The sequence below is a fragment of the Aphelocoma coerulescens genome (assembly GCF_041296385.1).
Source record: "Aphelocoma coerulescens isolate FSJ_1873_10779 chromosome Z unlocalized genomic scaffold, UR_Acoe_1.0 ChrZ, whole genome shotgun sequence".
NCBI lineage: Eukaryota > Metazoa > Chordata > Aves > Passeriformes > Corvidae > Aphelocoma > Aphelocoma coerulescens.
In genome coordinates, this window is record NW_027184085.1 from 60,416,922 (window position 1) to 60,440,597 (window position 23,676).

The 23,676-nt window shown below is 39.9% G+C and overlaps 1 long non-coding RNA gene across 2 annotated transcripts in view; it reads left to right on the forward strand.

The window, feature by feature from the left end:
* Positions 1 to 22,602, forward strand: part of LOC138103338 (uncharacterized) — a 31,635-nt gene extending 9,033 nt beyond the window's left edge. The window contains exons 2-5 of one of the 2 annotated variants that reach the window (XR_011147703.1): positions 14,621 to 14,685; positions 19,834 to 19,894; positions 20,861 to 21,012; positions 22,333 to 22,602. This is a non-coding gene — a long non-coding RNA (uncharacterized lncRNA). The remainder of the gene's footprint in view (positions 1 to 14,620; positions 14,686 to 19,833; positions 19,895 to 20,860; positions 21,013 to 22,332) is intronic. The other variant, XR_011147702.1, reaches the window with a different exon arrangement.
* The last annotated feature ends 1,074 nt before the right edge of the window (positions 22,603 to 23,676 follow it).

Consider the following 23,676-nt stretch of genomic DNA (forward strand, 5'->3'; position numbering starts at 1 on the left):
ATTTGAAATAATGTGGATGCTTATATGTAAGTATTTAGATACGTATGTACAAGACTTAGGTGTATATAAAGTAGAAAGAAAGGATTGTAAGGCATTATCATTTAAGGAGCTAGGGCTCAAAGAGGCTTCCTTCTATATATGGGGGAAATTTTCTTTCTGCATTCTTAAGAAGTTTTGTGGGGTTGATCTCTTTTTTTGGTCTTGGCACACTACTTGTGCAGGCCCTACCAAAGTGATGGCTGCATACCTTCAGACAAAGTTCTCATTGTCATTTGGTAGGATCATTTCCCTGATGTTCCTCTGAAGGCATTTAAAACAGTTCTCCTTTATAAGATTAGTTGGTTTAAGTTTGTGTAAAAAAGAGTTTAAAAGTGAAAGACAAAACCGCTGCTGAAGTCTTCTAGTCAAAGGTCTCCTCTTCACCCACTGCTCCTAAAATCTTGTGCATATGAAGTCTGAAAATGGCAACTGATTTATTTTTGCAAGAACTGAGACAATAATTGGAGAAATGTAGGCTTTAAGGTCATGATAAAAGCCTGTGGAACATTATAAAATAGTAGTTACTACTGAAAGCTTGATAGTTAGGTTGTGAAGAGATCCATTGGCATCTCTGTTGAGAGGCTGATGACACCAGCACCTTTCTTAAGAAATGTGAGGAAACACCTCCCTAACTAGGACAGATTCTGGGAACAGAATGCCAGACTGTCTGAGTCATATTCTCTCCAATGGTTTAAAAGTCTAAAAGAACATGAAGTGCAAGAAGATCTGTTCTGTGTCAAGTAATGGAGGAGCACCTGAACAGGTGAAAATTTTTGATAAAAAGGTGGGCCTCTTTCAGAATTTACACAGTGAGGAGCGTGGCAAAAGTACTGGCCACCCAGAGAACAAAATCTCACACAACTTTTTGTCAAAATGCTGGATTGGACATGTACACTTATGAGTAGCTTACTATTCTCTTTTTGCTGCTTCCCTCATCTTTTCACTGTCTCTCTCTTTTGAAAAACAATCACCTTGGTATTTCTATTGATTCAATTATTTCACAATTATTTGACATGTCAGAATATCCAGAAACACTAAATTAGATAAATGGTCTCATACCAGAGAGAAAATTCAAATGCTAGTGTAGCCATAGGCCCTTTATTCCTGGTATATTATTACATGGTAGAATATAATACTAGGGCTGACTCTGCCTCACTTGCTATATGACCATTCAAAAAGTCCACCTCTGAAATGGAAACACTTCCAAGTATTTTGTCCCATGTAAATGCCAAGCTGTTTCCATGTATTTGAAAGACAAAGTCCAGCCTGTTTGTCCTGCAATATTCAGGTAAGTGTTTTCATAGAATCATAGAATAATCAAGATTGGGAGGGACCTTTAAGGTCATCAAGTCCAACCATCAACCCAGCACTGCCCTAAACCATTAAACCACATCACCCAGTGCCAGATCCAGATGTTTTCTGAACACCTGCAGGGATGGTGACTCCACCACCTTCCTGGACAACCTATTGCAGTGTCTGACTACCCTAACAGTGACAATTCTTTTCTTATATCTAATCTGAATCTCCCCTGTGTCAGCTTACAGCCATTCCCTCTTGTTCTCTCACTGCAGGCACAGTAGGAGAAACTGGCCCCCTACTCACCACAATCTCCTTTCAGGGAGTTGCAGACAGTGATGGGACCCTACCCCCCTGAGCCTTCTCAAGGCTCCTGTTTTAAAAGGAGAAATTCAAAAATGAAAGCTCAGTATATTAGAAAAAGTAGAAGTGGCAGCTGTTTCATGGAAACTTTGCACCATTTCTTTTAGTAGACAATTATGTGTAAATACTGCTTAAAAATGTGAAATAACATTTTGTTAGAAGATGTAAAACCTAAAACACCTGCCTATTTGTTTTTTTCTGGTTTTTTATTCCTTGTACAGAAAACAAGGTCTCATTACTTAACAAGATCCATCTCTTCAACTTTTCTTTTTTTTTCTACCATAGAATGTTTAAATATAGGAATATCCAGCAATTTTAGTTTTGTTCTTCTTTCATTGAAATGATGTGGGAGGAAGAAAAACACCTAACAGAAACTAACAACCTCTTTGTTAGATGGCATGCTGATGAGGATGGCAGAAATATCTACCCTGAGTTCAGGGGTCAGAGCTGGACTCTGTAGCAATAAGCACAAGGAAAGAACTGGGAAAATTTTTTTTTTCTTTCTTGCCTGGCTTTCTGAAGCTCACTAATCTTTCAACAAAAGACCCTTTAGATTTGCAGTTATTTGGGATTGAGGAAGAGGTATTCAATTTCACTGTCAGCTCCTTCCAGCCAAAGCTATAATTCAGCAGCTTCTACCAGCATGCAGAAAAAGAGTTGTCAATCAGCAGTTAAATACTGACATGAATAGTGCCTTTGTCGATATTTCTGTTCTGCCTTTGAAAGCTCACAACCCAAAACAAAAAATCTTTTGACAATGTGCGAAAAACAAAACTGAAACGCTTCAACAACCTTTGGCAGCTAGAAAGCTGCCCATATAAAGTCTTAAAAATTGAATGGTCTTTGTCAGGTGGAGGAAAGCTTGTGTCCTGAGATTTGACCATCAGTAGTTCAGCAGTGCAGCTGTGTGTCTTATAAAAGCATTTCTTAGATGTGTCACTGTGTTGGTTGCATTTTTATTCACAGTCACGAAACATTTGCAGTCATCATTGTATTCATCTTGAGCGAGTTTCCCTTTTAAAGGCATTAGCAAGACACTGAGTTTCCAGATCTTCAGCCAGATTTGATACATTCTAAGTTCTGCCAAATAAATCCCCAAGCTGGGTGATTTCCTTACCTGGAAGAATAAGGATCTGAGTTTGTGTTGATTCCTTTTAAAATTCCAAATGTTCTTGGTGTCACAGACTCAGGCTGACTCTTTGGCAGCACCAGCAGAAAGCATTAGGTAAGCCAGACTTAGATAAAGTATTTTTTTGTGTAATGTCCTAATTCAATTAAGTTATGTAAGCATATTTCTGAATTTAAATACATGGATAATTTGAATTATTCAAGTGAAATGCTGGCCAGCTTCTGAGATGTTTTGCTTGTTCTCCATGAGTGGCTGCACTAAAGCTGTTAGCAAAGCCTTTCTGAGTGTGAAGTGCAAAGAGCAGGGATGGAGGCAAAGAAAGAGAGGAAGTTTTTATAAGAGGCAGTAGGAAAACGAGCTTCACACACACAAAGAATATACTTTTCATACACATAAATTTATAATAATCTGTATTGGATAGTGTCAAGGACAGGTATTGCAGAAAATATTGCAGGCAGTGACTAACTAAAGAGCATTGGGACAGAAGTGGAGCAGTTATCTTGAGTTGCACAACCACACTTGCAAAACTGAATATTCAGACTTGTTTAGATTAAAGGGCACATAGGCCGAAGCTGCCAATTTATCTACTGCTTTTATTCTCAGTTGTCTTGGATTTTAACTTTCACCAGTGATGGCAGGAAAATTATTACTACCTATGTAATATCTAGCAGATTCAAAAGCAGCACCACTGCTCAGTCTGCTCAGAAGTGGCTGGGAGTCCAAATTTTCTCAAGAAAATTAAACCCAAGGCTTTGTGTTCTAGTTCTTTGTGGGAAAGTTGTTTCAGTTTTGGGGTTTTTTACAGGATAAACTGCTTCATGCTCACATACAACAATTTGGAGTTGGTTTTTTTCAGTCATCTGGCATCTTTTGTATACTAGTTAACACCTTTTGGAAGGGCATGTCTATTGTAGAATTGTTATGTTTTCAGCAGTTACCTGTAATTAGATCAATACTTTCCTCTGGATAGTCATTACTCAGATTAACAGCTGAATTAACCTGCATCTTTTATCTGTAGGTCATCCAAGATCAGTTCAGCTGATTGCAACCTTCCACTTAGATTTTTATATTAACTAGTCCTGGTAAAATTCCAGTTTATGTATACTCAACATAATTTATACTAGAGCAGCCCAGTTGCCTACCTCTAGATGCACTTGGTAGGAAGGTCTTCAATTCTCTGATCACTGTAAAAAGAAAGAAATTCCCTGACATGCCAAGCCAGCAGCACTGGAAATGATGGGCAGAAACTCTAGGGTCTTTGAAAAATGGGGAATGGGGAACGCATCTAAGTAACTGACGGTGCCAAGGAGCGATCTCTTTTCCAAGCAGAAATTCTCTCAGATTCTTCCAAGTAGATTCTTTTAGAGCATAGGAGTCTTCTGGAAACCTAAAACACACTTGCAAATCTTTAGGTGGAGAATTAGCCTGCAGCTTCTGCTGAGGAGAATATTGCTAGCTAGAATACAGGCTGTGGTAAACCTTCTTAAAATTATGAGGTATAACACATGGTCTTAATCTAAAGCAGATCAATGCAGGTTTGCTTAAACAGGAAGAGACAGATGTAAACATTGAGGTAGAAATAATTTCCAAATGCTGCCTGAGTTGAGAATATATGCCTATAGATAGATGGAGAGATACATACAGAAACATTTAGCATCCAAAGGGAAGCCTAAATTGTAGGGCTTTGGATAACATTCTGCAGAGCTGTGTTGGATGAATCTGTGGTTTCTCATGGCACCAGCCATCTCCACTCATTTCCAGCCTGTCCTTTCTAATGTAGTAAAACTGGAGGCTTGGAATCAAGAGCAGAAAATACCTGAGTGAATTCTGTTACTTATCCTGGTGTAATACTCTTATGGTGGTAATTAAAAGCTACACTCATATTTTGAATTTGCAGTAAGGGCTTATGGTAAAATACTTTTTTTTCTAGATCTTTATCTAGGATGTGCAGTTATTTTGTCCACTGAAGTAGTGAAGTAACAGTGACTTAAGTCATCTGAGCTTTAATCCTGCCTGTGACTGGAAGCCCAGTGTTTCCTTCCCACGCTTTGCAGTAGCAGAAGAAAAAGCACTAGAGATACCACTTCTGTTTTGGACCAGAGACCATTTCTTCTCTTTGGCTTTGGTTTCTGGGGTTTTTTCCCCCATTTTTAGTTTATTTATGAGTTAGTCAACACCTACCAAAGGTGATACTGCAGCTGAAATGGTAATCAATTATATATCAGAAAATCATTGGGCTTGCATGCATTGACAAGTGGGATAACACAGTAGGAGTGGAGCTATAAAATAAAACAATTCATGGGTATTCCACAATACATTAATTTCAGTAGGTTTTACTTTAGATTGATCCTGCTCTGATTCTGTTGCTCATTTAGTGGCTGAAGCACTGCAGGGGCACATCTTCTGGATTGGAGTTACCTGCAGGTAATCCAGATAATAAGCTTTGAGACCTCTCTGCAGCATGTAAAGTGGGAAAAATGGGGAGGTTTGTTTCAAAGTTGTGCTTCTGGTCTCACCTAAAATGCAGTGTAGAAGGAAGGTTTATCACTCTATCCTGAAGATAAGTCACCAGTTTTCCATACTACAGTAAGTGCAGTCTGCATATGGTCTTGCAAGTTCTTCCTTTGTTAAAAGTCTTCCTACTGGATTATAGGTAAGCTTGCTTGCTAAAGGATTGTTTCTGAGCTGAAGTAAAACATATCTGGTGTAAAGCATTGTTTATACTCCTCCAAGGCTTTCCAGAGAACAGCTGTTTCTTATTTTTGAGGTGCAGTGAAAAGGAGACAAATCTGGCAGAAAAACTCAGAGGGGTGGTAATGGCTTAGAATTTGTGCTCCCTTCTTCAGGCAAGATATTTGCCTCAAAGAACTTGAAACCAGAGCTGGACAAGCTCCCTGAAGCAATATGAACGCCAAAGTGATTGAAATTTTTAAAGAACTGACAAATACATTTTTATCTGGAGAGGAAATTAATAAGCTATAAGCCTTGCCACTGAAGTTTTATACCTCTCAAGTTACATACTTTCATTTTCGATGTGCCCAAATGACCAACATCACTTTACTTTTCACAAAGCACTAACTTCACAAATCAGAGGACAGACAATAAAAGATTGATCTGAAGTCATTAAAGCAATTAATCAGTATGCTTATTTGGCAGTAATTCTTCCTGGAATAAATCTGAAACCACTGGTAGCCCCAATATCAGAGCTGGTGAGAGCAATTTCCAGAGGGTAGATGAAGGTGGCCCTGACAGCTGCACTGAACTGTCATGCTGCACATTCCATGGTTTAAACAGTAATTTATTTTGCAATGCCTGCATCATCAATTCTGGGATGTTTGTCCATAATGTTTAATGTTTAAAGAGGTCAATATTTAAAGAGACCTGTTTTCAGCAAATAAAATCTCTATGTTGCTTTAAAGTTAATATGTCACACACTCTGATGGTGATACAGAGCAAGAACTGTCACCCACAAAGTGTCAGTGCCTCTGTTAAGACAGGAAATTATGGTGCCAAGTGAACCATTAGTGAAAAAGACTGTTTAAAACTTCTGATGCAGTTTCTGAGTATCTTAGTAAAGTTCACCGGAGCTTAAAGGAAAAACTCCATTTGTTAATCCTATTCAAGACGTGTAGGGGAACAAAAAAGTGTGAATAGTACAAAATAGGCTATATAGGATTTGCCAATGTAGAGAAATCTGCTGCTCTACCTTCTTCTGCAAGCCAGCGTGGGAATGAACCAGCATGTGTATTGGCAGGCTGTGGGATATGCTGCTGCTCTGAGCAATGCCTGTAAGAGCTTACACAATATCTTCCTCTAGGATCTCTCCTTTGAAGTAGCACAGTCATGCTTGACATCGAAGTTCCCAAAGGGATGCTGGAATAACCAAAACAGCAAATTTGTGTGTTGTGCTGCCCACAGGGAAGGTGATAGCAATAAAAGCTGGTACTATAGGCATAGAAATCACTGCACACATGACCGTATGGTAATACAAGCAAAGAAGTAAAGGGCTGCTGGAATCCTTTCATGTGCTGGTGACTTGAGGTTGGCAGGCTTTGCCTCTGCTAACCCTGCTCCTTCTAGATCACCCCCTTTGCCTGACAGGGCTTTCTGCTGCTAAGGTCTGTGGCAGCAATGCTGGGAAGCATAACCTGCCCTCCCCCTCCTCCCACACAGAGGAGGAATGCTGCCTTAAACAGCAGACGGGCAAAAACCTCTGAGTAAAATGCATAATTACCGGAATCTAGAAGATCCTTATAGACCTGTTAATTGAAACTCTTAGAAAGATTAGTGAGAGGATTTCTGAGTTTATAGCATTCATTATATAAATACAAACATAAAATTTAATCTGATCTGGGGAAATTCACACCTACAAGCAAAAAAACCTCATTCCACTGTTTTGGAAAAGCACCCCTTGAATCTACAATTAGTTTAGTTAAAGCATCAGGTTAAACATTTTGATGTAGTGTATTTGTTGTCCAAACACAAACTAAACCAGAAAAATTCTTTTAATTTTTCTGATTTTTCAGAAGCTGTGGCCATTTGTTTCCAGATAGTCTAGGCAGTTCTGATAATTCTGGGAAAAGGGGAGGTATTAAAAATCATACTGTCTCTTGACAAAGAAGTTTGGCATTTTAAGCTGATGTGATTTTCACTTTCTGAAAATCACATCAGATAAAAGCTTTCCTTGGCCAGAAATACTTTTGTTTGTTTGTTTAAAGGGAGGACAAAATACAGTCTAACACTTCTAAGTACCATTTCTAAAGGAGTGGGGGACGTAGTTTGTTTCACCAACCTAAGCTTTGTGAGTTAGATCCTCCATAGTCCCTAAAGGCATTAATCATTTCTTGTAAATAGGAAAGAGAAACAAACAAGACTTATAAAATCATCTCAATACTCAGGTCTCTGCACTCTCTCTCCCTCTCTGCGCTCTCTGTCTCCAGACCTAAAAATGTTGTGAAGTCAAGGCAAACTGCCAAGAGTTTCACACCCAGTGCCGAACTGGCATAGACTCAAAGGTTGCTACTTGAATTTGGATGCCAAAACATTAGCACTGCTCTCACTACTGGCTTTTATACATCCTTTTACAGAGCTACATACTTTGCAATCTTTGCCTCTTCTACAAGCTTTCACTGCTTGCTTTTCCAAGTTTTCCTTGAGTGCTAATCTTGCTGCTGGTAAGAGAGCATCTTGCATACTAAAATATTCCTCTTCAGTAGTACTTGTTGATGTATGTCTATCTTCTGCAATGGGAAGCACATGCTTCAAGTGCTGTATGCTCTGTCTATCTCACCAGTATCGGTTCAGTGATATTCAAGCCTGCTCTTTGGTCTACATTCACCATTCAGCCATACTGAGTCAATCCCAAAAGCCTCACTGAGAGGCTGCCTCAGTCTAAGCTCCACAGATGTGTGTGGATGGCGACAGATTGCCCCTTCTTAGAGCCCCCAAACACATCCAGACTTTCACTCAGAACTGGAGCATGCCAAGGGCAATACCACTCTGTCAGTGCAGAGCATTGACCCTCAGTAACACTGTATGAATACTCTCAGTGACTGACGACGGCAATTCAAAAAGCCACAGCCCACACCAGCTGGGATCTGTCCCTGATCCCTGGTCACAAGTAATGTCTACCCTCAGAAGATACCCTACCAGTATAGCAAGGTGTTTGACCCAGAACTCGCAAGCATACTTTTGGGACACCCATCAGGAACTAATAATTCACAAACTTCACTTTAAGCTCAGAAATGTTCCCATTGAACACAGTGGGAGTATTCACATGTTAAATGTGCTGGGATCAGTCACATGAGTGAGGCTATGAGATCTACCCAAAGTCCTTCTCTTTTATAAACATGTACGTGTACCAAAGCATCTGACGAAATGGCAGATTGACACCCTGACAATATGGGATATTATGGCACTTTAATAGGAGGCTCTGTTCTATGGGAAAAGCAAGGACTCAATCACAGAAAACATTATTTCTTTGTGGATCTCCAAATGGCCACCAGAAGCAACCAAAACAACTGAGCAAATGTCTCCTGGTACCAGGGCAGAGTTAACTCTGGCAGCTGGGGGGAAGAACTACTGCAGCCTGCGGGGAAGTATTTAATCTCTGTTCTCCTGTGCAGTTCTCAGCAACACCGTAAAAGAAACACACACTACAATTAATGATTCACATATTTATAACCCAATCCTCTTGACCTTTGTTAGCCAAAACACCTAAGTAAACCAATCTCTACACTTAAATTTCTTCTAAGAGCTGTGAATAAGGCAAATGTTAAAAAAAAGTTGGGCTGGATGATTAACTGGTTTAATTCTTTAAGGTAACACAATGTAAGAATACAGGAACAGTCAGATGGAGTTGAACAGTAACCCAAGTGGTAACTGCTAAAAACAAAATGTAAAAAGCTATTTTGCTTGTGTAGCACACTTTAATTTTGCAATGATATCAAGTTGTTTGTTTATCTCATCCAAGCAATTGTTTCCTCATTTCATGTTACAGCAAACAGCTGACTAGGTGAAAAGGGTTGATCAGTAATTTTGAGGATTATAACTGCATCATGGAACTGGTTCCAAGTTAATGGTCATTAAAAAATCTGTTATCTTTGCAGTAGTTCGTTGGACAGAACACTATATTTTGACTATTTCCAATTCCTAGGATGGCAGGCACATCCTAAAAGAATATATAAAATATATACATACTCTTTTTAATCACTACCTGTTTTGGCTTTATCTACACACTGAAATGAACAAAATCTGAAAGTAAATTTTATGCTTTTGAACAAGAGCAGGGTTCCTTTTCTGAGTATGTCTCACTGAAGCTCCTACAGCTTGTAGCTAGTGTTTTGTCCTATAGTAGCAATGTATGCTTCCTATTTTGCAGTAACATATGGCATAATGATAATTTAGAAGCCTATTTGTGTCAGGCTAGCAATGGAAAGCCAAATGAAGAAGCAAAGTTATTAGGAGAAATAGTGCATCTCTCACTCTGAAGAACTCAGTGCTCTAGTGCCAGTGAAGAAATTCCTACTCATTTTTAGCATTCTGCTTTAGAGGCCAGAAGTAAATTGGGACCCATAAACACTATGGATTCCTTTAGCTCCACCTATTTTCTGTTACTGCCAGATCAAAGCTTTTAACTGAGTAAACCAATTTATGCTTCTATATTTGAATCAAACATGCTCAACAGTGCACACCCTCCTGATTAAAAAAAGGTGCTTAATCAGCACAAATGCATGCCTTGTGCACAAGAGCCCGGTTTCTCACTGGAAACAGACTGCAGCATTTCAGCTGGGGAAAACGGCTGTTGTCTGGTTCACCAGGGATTTGGAAGGTTGTTCCTCTGTTACACACAGAGGCCTATAAGGCAATGACTGTTGGATGACATTGGATCCATATTGGCGCAGAAAGGGTCAGAAAATTAATTGTTAGAGAGGCTTTAGGGGGGAATGGAAGGATGCTTGTTATGTCACCCTGAAAAGTGTAACATATAAACAATGAACATGGGAGCTTGCTCAGCAATTACTCAGGAGTAAAAGGGTATCACTGTGACTTCCTATGTAGAGACACAATGTAGAAAAGTGTTTGTCTCTCTTCCAAGATTTTTCTTATGACAATTTGTTATTGAAAACAAATAACAATTATTCAAACAACCAAACCAACCCTCCACTCCCAACATTTTAAGTAACCTCACAAAGGTTATCTTTCTCTTCCAAAATCAATTTTTGCTCTTCTCTATTATGGAGTCACTATTTCCTTTGTTCTTCATGCTCAGGACTCACAAAGTAAAGAGGTTCTTCATTTCTGAAGTGAAATAATGCAGACCTAAGGTTAATTTGCAAACAAGCTTTCACCTTCCCTCAAGCCAGATGCTCTAAGACACAAAGATGTAGTGTTCTTCACTTTCAGGACTGAGAAGCAAGAAGAAGAAAGGAAAAACTCTCTTTAATTTAACATGTGTTACTTATGTATTTCCTTAAATAGAAGGCAAACAATGTAAGCTAAAGCATCTCAAAATCATTTTCTTTGACTTTAATTGGCTGGCAGTTTGAGATAAGACGCTTAACTAACCTGAGTCTCAGTGTTGTGTCCAATCCATCCCTTCAGTGCTGTAACAACTGCTTTGTTACTGCAGTGTATACCTACAGGTATTGTGTCCACTGGGTATTTAGGCATAAAACCTGGTCTAAAGGCATCAGTGGGAATTATGCTACTTCCTTTGCAGCAGACATCTCACTTACAGCTTGTTGAATCACTCTTTGGTTTGGTTTTTTTTTAATAACAGGGTGCAAGATGCAATTAGATGCTACCTATCACATTAGTATTTCTGATGACTCCACTGAAAACCTACAGTTTATGCCTGAGTTCTTCAAACTACATGATATGAGAAAACCTTCATGTTCTGTTTGCAGTATTATTGCCTTTTGTGAAGCAAACATCTCTTGTTAATCTGCCTAAATGGGTCTAAAAAAAGGCAAAAAATGAAAGCAGAACAAGGTTTTAAAATTTTGAAAGAAAGCAGCTGTTTCTAGGTATGCAACAGCAGTTGCAAAAGCCATATCAGTGGGACAGAAGAGCATTATACCAGGAAAATTAGCAACTAACCCCCAGAGACCTGGCTCTTGATATGTTGGAAGAGTATCTGAATGATACTCTATGGAGGAATTTCAGGAACATAAATGTTAACCTTACATATTCAAATCCATCTTCCTTGGAAATGTGACTCTTTCTGGAAAAACTGATTTGCATAAGTGTGCCTTGGGATAAGTGACCTTTGGTGTTTTCCCATTAAAGTAAATGATTTTTGGTACCCTGTTTTCTAGCTACACCAAAGATTGTCTGTTTTGTCTCTCTTTTTGTTGGGGAAGCGGGGGGAATACCTTCTTCAGATTAGAAGTATGTGTATATTATAACACAGATAATGAGACAGATCTTGAATCATGGCAGTCTATAAAATCACTGCTCCAGGCCACTTAGTTTTATTAGAAATGAGCAATGCAGGATCCTTCTTTGCCCAAACTCACAATTTCTGATTGCATCCATTTCCCCATCTTTCCTTAATACTTCCATTTTGCAAAAAGCATAAACCTGCTCGGTTTGGCACAGGTGCAAATGACTTAGCAATCGTAATCACAAATGTCCCATTATATAACTGCACTTGCTTCCTATTTTAATCAGTGCACCAAATTAGCAATTGTATAAATGTGCAATTAAAAAACTTGCTGATATTACAGCATGATAGAGAAACCTTCACTTTTGAGATGCCACTACCCTCCAGCTGAATATATCATGTTCAGTGCTATAGTTCTGTGACACACTATCTGGTTCACCTGTTTACTCTCTAAGAAATGTGCTGAGTTGTAACTTTTGTGCCCTATTGAAGAAGCAAATGATGCCTTCATTTGGGTGACCTCTGCAGGAGCAGAGATGATCACGTTGCTGCATTAGAAGTATCATGCATTGATCCAAGGTAAACTTTAGCTATCTCCACACTCAAGATCCTTTTAGACTGGGAGTAGCTGACCTAGCAGTGAAAGAATCAGCTATTTCTAGAGAAAGAAGAAAGGTAGTTTACCCTGCTTGTATTCCTTTATTTTCTTGGACAGATGATCTCAAGACTGCAGACTTTCCTCTATGCTCCATGTAACATTGATAAAACAGAAAAACCTTGTTGAGGACTGTGATCCTGGCTAACTCTTCCCCTCAAATTACAGCTAATATTCTGACTGTTAGCACAAGGAAGGAAAGGCATGTGTGTCCTTTGACATACACAGAAAGTTAAAAATTATCAACAAGTAGCGACAATCTACTGAGACATATCAACACTCTTGAAAAGGAAAAGCGCATATATATGGGGGGGGGAAAAGTAATTTTATAAAGTTCCCTCTCTAATTTGTAAACTTAATGTTATGAAAAGTATTACTCACAGTTTCAGGGGCTCTTTTATTGCTTGTCCAAACCCAAAGCTGTTTCAAGAATGCAATATATGCATATTTAACATGCTTATTCCAGGAAGGAAACAGAGGTTTTTTTGTTTTCATGTTCTCCCACTTTTTGCAGCATCTAGTATATTAAAAATGTGCAAACGCAAAGGGTATCTGAATGAAAGATTCTACCTGTTCTGTTTGTCACCAGAACCACATGTATTTTTGTCCAGACCTGCAGACTGCAGTAATGATGATTGTTATCATTTTTGCAGACACAGCCCTACAATTTAAAGTCCTCACCAGTTATTGATAATATCAACCCAGAGATATAAATTCTAACTCAGAAAAATTAGCAGAATATATACTATAAGCACCTAAATTCCAAGACAAAAAAGTGCATGGATTCATTGCAACCTCCTTACAGCTTTATTCTAAAAAGTTCTTTAATACCAACATCACTATTTTGCAGTGTAACTAAAGGTGCAATTTTTAAAGTCTTCTGGAATTAAAATGCTCCACATGTGACTTTCAAAAATGGAAGCAGTACTCTAAACAAAGCCCCTGAATTTCTTTAAATACTTAATTTTCTCTGCAGAGTTTCCTTATATCAGCTTTCAGTTTCATTTAATGCAGAAAAAACTGCTGTTAAAATCCTGTCTGTACTATGGTAAGTTATTAAGCAAATTAAAACCATACTATGACATTAATCCAGATCTTGGTTTTTAATTCTGTATACAACTTTAATTATTACCTACTTGTTACAACATAAAGAGTTTTCAGTCTACCTTATTTTTGTATTGAGAATGTGTCACAGTATCCTAACTAGTAAAAAGATGCTGAAAAATTAACAACTGCAGTTCCTGGCACCAAGAAGATCTACAAGTACTTAGAACTAGGAAACTGACTTTTGTTACTGCCTCTCACTCATCTGCAATACTATCCTAACTTTTCTTCTTCTCCCCATAAGCAAATCTAACTGTTGAAGCAAACCCTTGTTTCCCTACCACAGCCACTTTAAAACTCTCCCCTCTCTGTTTTAAAAACGCCTGTATCACACCAGACCAGGTTTATGAGATTATCTGCTTGCCACTTTTGCTAACAAAACAAATTAATCTTCTGCCCTGAAAGAACCTGTGAGCATCTGGGATAGAAAGTATATTGCAAAATTATCAAGTCGCTAGGAGCATCTTTTGAAGGCAGCTGTGGGTATACAAGTAATTTTACAGACTGGCATAAGGACATCATCTTTCCATGCCTGTGATTAAGTACCAGCCAGCACCAAAGACTTCAATATGTAATTCAAAATACAGCATGGAAATCTCTCTGGTTTCATAGTCCATACTGGTATAAAACCTGGTTATCCATTAACCTAGTGATAGCTACCTGTCTTACATGAATGTGATAGGCCCTGCAGACTAGACAGTACCCCTTATAGAGACAAATAATAAACATTACAAGTTTAGGTGGATTACTTATGCAAATAATTTGAAAATATCTTTAGAAGGGCCAAGTGAGATGATAACCCAAGAAATTTCAGGAAGTGGAAACAGAAAATATGAGATTGGAATAGAAGCCTTAGGAGAGGGAAAGGGAACAGGTTTCACTGTCTATCAGTATAACTATTTCCCTGTGCCCAGGATCCAGTAAAGAACAGCAGCAACAACAATCAGTCCATAAAAGCCTGGCATCATTCCTGTTCTTTCTTTCAAAAAATATTTCTCCCTGTTGCCCAGTGTCCTCATTCATCACAATCATAAGATTTTATGACAGGACTTGCATTACTGTTTTCTCCTAACAGAGTGGCAGACAAGCAGCAGATGCTGGCTGTAATATCATCTCTAATATGACCTGTTTCCGTACTTCCTCACAGGTGTTTGTCTTCCACATGACTGACAGCTGAATTCTGTTCAAAAAGGGTGATTACGGCTGCAATAGGTATGAAGCCAAGTTTCCTCTTGGATTCTCTTCTTCTTCCTGCTGTGCCCCATGTGGCTGACAGAGCTTTGCCGTTGTGGAACAGAGGTTGCTGGAAGTGAATTCTTCTTAAGCAGACAAGCTTTTGTTCAGTTTTGACTCAGGCTTCCAGCCCAAACTCTTGAGCAATCTGCACTGAGAAAGGTCTCTGTGTCTGCAGTAAGGTTTGGGGGCGGGGTAGTTTGGTTGGTTGGGGGTTTTTTTTGCTTTTTTTTGCTTGTTTGTTCGGTTTTTTGGATTTGTTTTTTGGTGGGGTTTTTTTGTTGTTGTTGGGTTTTTTTGGTTTTTTGTTTGTTTTTTGTTCTTTTCTAGAGGCTTCCAGTCAGAGTCAATCTGTGGTACAGAGAACCATTTTCTGAAAGACTGTCTTCTGGGCAGAAGATCTTCATTATCTGCCTTGCACGAGCATATTCTTTGAGATTTACATGAAATTAGGCTTTAGATTTAGATGCAGATGAAATTATTCTTCAGTTTCTATACCTCTATTTCTTTATGTGGACCAATTGCAGAACAAATCAGGGTGGAAAACTGCATTCTGTCACTTCTTGTCTATTAATTAGTTAATTAATTCATCTTTTTACTCTGTACAAATGGGTGAAAAAATGGTGTTTACACATGAAGCTTTTCTTTCTGAAAAAGGAACACATGATTCAACAGTTCATTTTCTGTCACAGCCATGATGTCATCATGTGAAATCCAAGGTTGCTCTGTGTTCTAAAATAGTTACCATGTTCCACATCTTTTTGTGGACATGTAAGAGGCCAAATAGTTGTGTGGGTTTTACTAATCCTTTTCCACTTCTCTTGTTATGACTTCCAGAATTAAGTATCTGCAATGTCTTTGCACAAGTCTACAAACTGAGACACTCTTTAGAAATACAATTTTTTCGGTGCACTCAGTACAATGTTCACACAGCATTTTGTGTAACTGTTGAAAGAGCATCCCTCTTTCATTTTATTAGTGACAATGGTAGATAACCATTCCTGTCTTCTAGAAGTTATCATCTCTCACCCAAGTTTGAAGCACTTCTAGCCAGCCTTTACCTGACAGCTATTTTTGTTGAATGCTTTGGTGAATCATATAAAAACTGTATGTGCCTTTTGCTGCAATATACACTTTACACTGGCTACTTTTCCAGCTAAAAAGAGAGGAGTGAGGACTAGAAAGGGTTCCCATGTTTCTTCATCTAACTGTAAGTCCCAAAATGCACATTCACTTCTCTCTATCCTGTTCTGCACACGGCAACTTTACAACAGCTACAAGCTCCTGGGTAGCAGCTTTATTGTTATTATTTTCAATCCCACCTAAGACGTTTGCTTTTCCCCCTTAATCCTGTTTTCCCCATCCTCATTGCACCTCAAGAAATTCCTCTGCCTCTGACTCTTCCTCTCCCTCTCCACACAGCTACATGGGTTTTTTATCCTGAAATCATTTAATGGATGATCTTTGCCTAGACTTAATCTGTTACAGATTGTCACATCCAGGCTTGAACTCCTATTTTTAAAACACTTTGACAACATATTGCTTCTCTAAAGGCTTCTATTTCCTCTAAGAATACGTGAGTGCACCAGTATCTCAAATAAAAGCAGCAAAGCATACAGAACAAGTGAGAAAAGCCACAAAACAAAGCTCCAGCTGATTCCCAGTGGACCTGATTATTTTGCTGGAGTCACTATGAATGGGGAAGAACCATTCAGCTATATTGCAGAAAAGAAAAACTGAATTATAGAATGGTTTCAGCTGAAAAGGATATTAAAGATCATCCAGTTCTAGCCTCCCTGCCATGGGAAGGAAATGCTTCCACTAAGCACCATTTTCAAAACCTTCCTTGAAGCCCCATCCAACCTGGCCTCAAAGACTTCCAGGGCTGGGGAATCCACAGCTTCTCTGGGAAATCTGTTTCAGTGTCTCACCACCCTCACAGTAAAGAATTTCTTCCCAATATCCAATCTAAACACATCCCTTTCAGTTTAAAGGCATTCCTTCTTGTCCCATCACTACATATCCTTTTTAAAATTTCCTCTCCAGCTCTCTTGCAGGCCTTCTTAGAAACTGGAAGGCCATTAGAAAATTGTCTTGGAGCTTTCTCTTCTCCAGGCTGAACAACCCTAATTTTCTCAGCATGTCATCATAGGAGAGGGCTCCATTCCTCTGATCATCTTCATGGCCCCAGTCTGGACTTGCTCCAACAAGTCCATGTATTTCCTGTGCTGTGCTGAGGACTCCAGAACTGTACACAGTGTTCCAGGTGGGGTCTCACCAGAGCAGGGGGGCAGAATCACCTCCCTCTCCCTGCTGGAAATGCTGCTTTTGGTGCAGCCCAGGATATGGCTAGTTTCCTGGGCTGCAAGTACACATTGCTGGGTCATGTCCAGCTTCTTTCCCAGCAATAACCCCCCAAGACCTTCACCCAAGGGCTGCTCTCAATTCATTCCCTACTCAGCCAGTACGTGTGCTTGGGATTGCCCTGACAGGTACAGGATACTGCACTTGGCCTTGCTGAACTTCATGACGTTCACATGGTCCAACCTCTCCAGCCTATCATGGTTCCCCTGGATGGCATCCCTTCCCTCCACCATGACAGCTGTCCCACCCAGCCTGGTGTTGTCAGCAAACCTGCTGAGGGTGCGCTCCATCCCACTGTCCCTTGTCACCAACAAAGATGTTAAACCATGCTGGTCCCAAGGTTCCCTGATGAACATCGCTCGTCAACAGTCTCCACCTGGACATTGAGCTGTTGACTGGAACTCTGACTGCAACCATCCAGACATCTCCTTATCCTTTGAGTGGTCGAGATGCAAAATGTATGTCTCTCCATTTTACAGACAAAGATGTTGTGTGTGAGTGTCAAATGCTTTGCACAAGTCCAGGTACAGGAGGCCAGTCACTCCTCCCTCATTCACCACCTCTGTAATCCTGAGATAGAAGGCCACCAAATTTGTCAGGCATGGTTTGCCTTTAGTGAAGTTTGTCACCAATCACCTCTGTATTTTCCATGTACCTTAGTTAGTTTCCAGAAGGTTTGGCTCCATGGTTTTGCCAGGTACTGAGGTGACTGACCATCCAGTAGTTCCCTGGATCTTCCTTCCTTTTTAAAAATATGGATTATGTTTCCCCTTATTCACTGGACTGCCATGACTTCTCAAGTATGACAGGTAGTGACTTAGCTACTTCCTTCACCAGTTCACTCAGGACCCACACAAGCCTCTTGCTGGGTCCTTCAGGTTTCTTAGATGTTTTTGAACTTGACCTACAGTGGGTGGTTCAGGGTCTCTCAATCCCTGCCTTCACCTTCTGCAACTGGGGTGGTGTGACTGGAGAACTTAACTGGTGAAGAGAGGCAAAAAAGTCATTGAGTACCTCAGCCTTTTCCACACCCTGAGTAACCAAGTCTCCTATATCCATCCTGAGAGAGCTCACATTTTTCCTAGTCTTCCTTTATCACCAGTGTACCTATAGAAGCTTTTCTTATTGCCCTTGATGTCCCCCAGTCAGATTTAATTCTCTCTATTAGCTTTTCCAATCTAATCCCTGGGTATTCAGACAATCTCTCTATATTCCTCCCAGGCTGCTTGTCCTTGCTCCAAGCCTCTGTAGGCTTCCTTTAAGTGTTTGAATCTGTCCAGCAGCTCCATGTTCATCCGTGCACGCCTCCTAACGTTTTCACCTGGCTTCCTCTTCATTGGGATGCTCCTGAGCCTGAAAGAGGTGATCCTTGGACATTAACCAGCTTTCCTGGGGTCTTCTTCCCTCCAGGGCTTTATCCCATGGCAGTTTACCAAGCAGATCCCTCTAAGCCAAGACAGCTCCCCCAACGTCCAGGGCTTGCTTTGCCCCCTCCTCTCTGCCCTAAGGATCTCAACACCACCATTTCATGGTCACTGCAGCCCAGGCTGTCCTTGAGCTTCACATCCCGCACCAGCCCCACCTTCTTGGTGAGAACAAGGTCCAGCACTGCACCTCTCCTTGCTGGCCTCTCTATCACTTGGAGAAGGAAGTTACCATCGAGGCATTCCAGGAAACTCCTGGGTTGCTTAATACCCTGCTGTGTTGTCCATCCAACAGATGATAGGGTGGCTGAAGTCCCCCATGAGGACCAGGGCTGTGAACATGAGGTAATTCCTATGTGCCTATAGATGACTCATGTCCCCTGTCCCTGCCATTTAATCCTGGCCCATCATCCATGCCCAGGCAGAAGTCCATGCACTCCGAGCTTGTCATTGACATAGAAGGCAACACGTCCTGCTCATTTCCCCTGCCTGTCCCTTTTTAAAGAGGAATATATAAAATATAGACAATTATTATTGGTTTTGGTCTTTTAAAATGTGTCCACTATTATAAAGCCACAATATTGCTTCAAATACTTTCAAACAGTTTCTGTAGGGAGAACGATGTATTTTATTAGACCCATTACACACATAGTTGTAAAGATAGTAAGTTATTAAGTACTATCATGGTTTAACCCCAGCTGGCAGCTCAGCCCCACACAGCTGCTCACCCATGTGCCCCTAGTGGGATAAGGGACAGAATCAGAAGGGTAAAAGTGAGAAAACTCATGGCTTGAGATAAAGACAGTTTAATAGGCAAAGCAAAAGCCACACATGCACACAAAGTGAAACAAAGAAATAATGCACTCCTTCCCATGGACAGGCAGGTGTTCAGCCATGTCCAGGAAAGCCAGGCTTCATCATGCATATGAGTGACCTAAGAATACAAATGCCATCTCTATGAACCTCCCTCTTTTCCTTCTTCTTTGTCTTCCCTCAACTTTCTATGCTGAGCATGATGTCATAAGGTATATAATATCCCTTTGGTCAGCTGGGGTCAGCTGTCCCAGCTGCATCCCCTCCTTAGCTCCTTGTGCATCCCAGCCCACTTGCTGCTGGGGTGGGGTGAGAAGCAGAAAAGGCCTTGGCTCTGCATAAACACTGCTCAGCAAGGAAAACACCCTGAGTTATCAACACAGTTTTCAGGACAAGTTCAAAACCCAGCACCACACTACCTACTGTGAAGAAAGTTAACTCCATCCCAGATGTTTTATAACATAAGTACCCTAAATCTGAGGGAATAAAAGTGCACATATGAAAACACAAGTCTTTCTTTCATTAGGTAAAGTGTAAGAGGATTATCAAAATTCAGCCATGACTGGGAGAAAAAAACTAAACAGAAGGTGAGCTACTGGGAGGAGTGCTTTGGAATCTTAAAATGCTTCATTTAAAATCTGGTCAGGGCATCCTTTGGGCTTCCTATCTAATTCAGCCAGCCTTTTATTGTCTCTTAGGGTCTTTTAGCCTTTCCCCAGATCCCTCCCCTTCACACCATCCACTGAATTCCAGGTTTGGACTAACAGGAATTGATCTTTCATATACCCTGAGCACTCCAAGTCCTAATGAAACTAAAATAATTGGGGATGGTCCTACTGTCGCAGCCCAGCACTATATGCTGGGCAACAGGGCTGGAGACGGCACCTGTCTCTGGAGAGGACTGGGAACTGTTAATGTCAGCCAGAGATTGCTGAGAGCAGGTCACATCTGCCACAAATGCCAGAACAGAGAAATGTCAGACATTTCCCACGGGGTAACATTTCTTCATTTCCCATGAAGCAGCTTTTGCAGCTCCCTCCCTGCTCAGAAGACGGGTGCTTGTAAGCCTCACTGCTGGAGATCTCTGTAGGTTATATGCACGGAGTCCTGGTACCTAAAGTGGCGTGCGGCTTTCACTGCTGCACTGTGAGACCAAGGTGTGAGCCTTCAGTGCTATGTTCTGTTGAGCTATGCCTACTTTATGTATGGCCAAGATTGCCACTATTTCACTTTAATTTTTTTAAAATTTTGATATCCATTTATCACTGAATTAAAAAGGAAAAGAGTTAATTTGAAAGGGTGAAAACCTTACGTACAGAAAATACTTTGAACAAAAACTGAGAAGAGGGAACTAGAAGAGTAGTGATTTTAAACCGAAAGAGGGTAGGTTTAGACTGTGTTTAAGAAAGAAGAATTTTACAATGAGGGTGGTCAAACACTGGCACAGCTTGCCCAGCAAAGCGGGAAGTGCCCCACCCCTGGAAAGACTCAAGGTCAGGCCGGATGGGGCTCTGAGCAACTGATTTAATTGAGGATGTGCCTGGTCATTGCAGGGGGATGGACTAGATGACCTACAAACGTGCTTTTCAACCCAAACCATTCCATGATTCTATGGCTCTATGAAGGTTGTGGTGACCAAGAGCTCCCTCTTGTGTGCTACAGAATGAGCAGCAGTCCGAGTCTCTGCAGGTCTCGCCTCGGGCCGGTAAGTAAAAACTTTTTCCAACATTTGCAATTATGTTGAGTCCCCTACCTTGTCTGAAAAGAAAAAAAGCAAGAAACAAACAAACAAACAAAAACCCACCATGGAACGGACATTTTGAAACAAATTCTAATCCATTCGACCTTCTTACGTACAAATATATCTTTGAAAATCCAAGGACTGTGTTTATACGAATACAGGTTCACAAACTGTTCTTGTTAGTAAGACTCAGGACTCTGCAAGAGTGCATGTGGGGTATTTCAGATGGTAACAGGGGTCACAACTTTCCCAACAATCTCCCTTCTTCCAACTCCTTGCACTGAGCAGCCTGTTTGTCTGGGAAGCTATACCTGTGGAAATACAGTAAATGCTTAAGTTTGGGTGCACCTAAATTTGGTTTTCATCTAAAACATTTACTTGAATGTGTTATTTTCTTGGTCTATTATTTTGAAGGTGTTTGGGCTTTTGTGTAATCAACTAACATGAGCGTAGACAGTAGTGCACTGACTTTCTAGACTCAAACAAGCTCATTTCATGTTCACTGCAGTTTTGAAAACATGACAACAGAGGTTAGAAAATGCACTGAACCTTGCAAAAAAGGATAAATTCAAGCAGCTTTAAGGTCTGGTGATTTTTTCCTCCACAGCATGACTTTGCACAAATTACACTGAAACAGTGTGAAGAAAATGTGTTAGTATACTTGACTGTCCTTCAAGTGTTTTTTGCAGGTGCCAGCATTATACAAGGCTGCTTTTCAAAGTATGAAGGGCAGTGAAAAGAAAGATTAATTTGTATTTTAGCTTGTCTGGTTTATTTCAGTAATTTTAGCCTATCCAAAATTAAGCACTATACTGGGAAGAGGAATTAATATCTTGACATCAAGGTCTATTATTTATATAAAATCTGCCAAAGCAAGACAACAGCAAAGGCTTTCAAAGCTGAGGTACTTAAAATGGGGAAACGTTACCATTTTATGTAGTCTGAGTAGCAACATAAAGCATACTGTGGAATGCGCTTTAAATGAAAACAAAATTTAAATTATAAAGTGGATTTTTTTTAACTGTAACACACAATCAGATTTCTGGAAAGATATTAAAGGACTGTAAAGGTGAAGAACAGGGGTTTTTCTGTTTTACTATTTAAAAACAGGAAATATTATTTCAGTCATAAGACCTTATTTTATAAGTCTGTAATTGCATCCATATCTACAACCTCTAATATGGGTAAAAGGTCTGTAACTACCTCAGGAGAAAAGATCAGAAACTTGTTTCAGCTACAAAGCAGAGAAGAAACACAAACACCTGAATATCCTGTATTTTGCAGATTTCTTTGGTCTTTCTGCAGTGGCTTCCATGTGTTTTTGAAGGAACAAGAACTGCTTGTACAACTACGGTTCACTAGCAGTCTTCAGAAGAGCATGTTTTAACTGTCTGCACAAGAAATACAAGTCTTTGACAATTTTAATTTTCCACAGACAGAAAGTGGCAACATACACTTACAAGTCAAACCAATGTAAAAATAAAATGAATCCTTGGTTTTTTTCTAGTCTTTGACTTTGCACATAAGGTAAAAAGGATTATTAATAAAGTCAATTGTCTATGCATACATGGATGGGGGAAGTTGTAATACTGACTTCTTCTTGCAAATATTCTGTCATAATAGAGAAAAAAAATCATAAAGATTTTTCTCAGGCAAGAACTATGCTGAGAGCACCTCAAACCAAGTCTCCCCCTGCTTAAACAGATTGTCTAGTAGGAAAAGAAAACTCTTCCTATGACTCCCTCTAAAACAGATTTCTTGAACTTATTATATTTATTTAACTTATTTCAGTTTCAAGCTGCAAAAGAATTACTGAAATTCATAAGCAGTTCATATTGCTAGTAGCTAGTTCTCAGTTACTATCATGATTGCTACATATATAAAACAATTAATCCTTACCAAATCCACACCAGATGAGCTACAAGCACACAATTCAGTGGAATTGATGCTATGCAGTTAGTGCTGACATCTCTGCTTGTTGGTGGTCCTTAGTCACTGGAGTTAAGGGGAACAGGCTTGAGAGCTTCCTGCAAGCAGTTTGCCTTCTTCACTTAGTTGATGCTTTATACTCTCTGACCCCAGTCCAAAAAGAAAAGGATGTCATCTCATCTGTTCTTGCTGATTTATTTTGGGGATTGGGATATCTTCTGGGTTTTTGCTTATTCTGCAGGTGTCACCAGACTTCTTTCTTGCCTGCTCTATATCTTTAGCCTTCTGTTTTCTTGTCTGATTATTTGGTGATAGGTTTCCAATTGTCATTTCTTAGGTAAGCTTCATTTTGCCCATTTAGGGAAACTTTAAGAAAACAGCTGGAAAGAATGAACTAGGAAACTGTAAGTCATACATGATCACTACAGTTGCTGTGAAAAATCACAGATTAAGTCCTCCTGAAATGTATTTCTTGCCACATGAAGGAGAAGATGATTAGGTGATACAGTTCTTACAAGCCTGTAGTCACTGATTTCAGTAAAATGGCTGGAGCTGCATCGTATATATATAACCTGCTTTTGAGCTGTCTCAGCTATCAGCCAACACTTAAATGCCATCTAAAATAAAACAGTCTGTTTAAATGAAAACAGCAAGTATCTGAGGATTAATTGTAGATGGATAATGTCTGCCTCAGCTGCT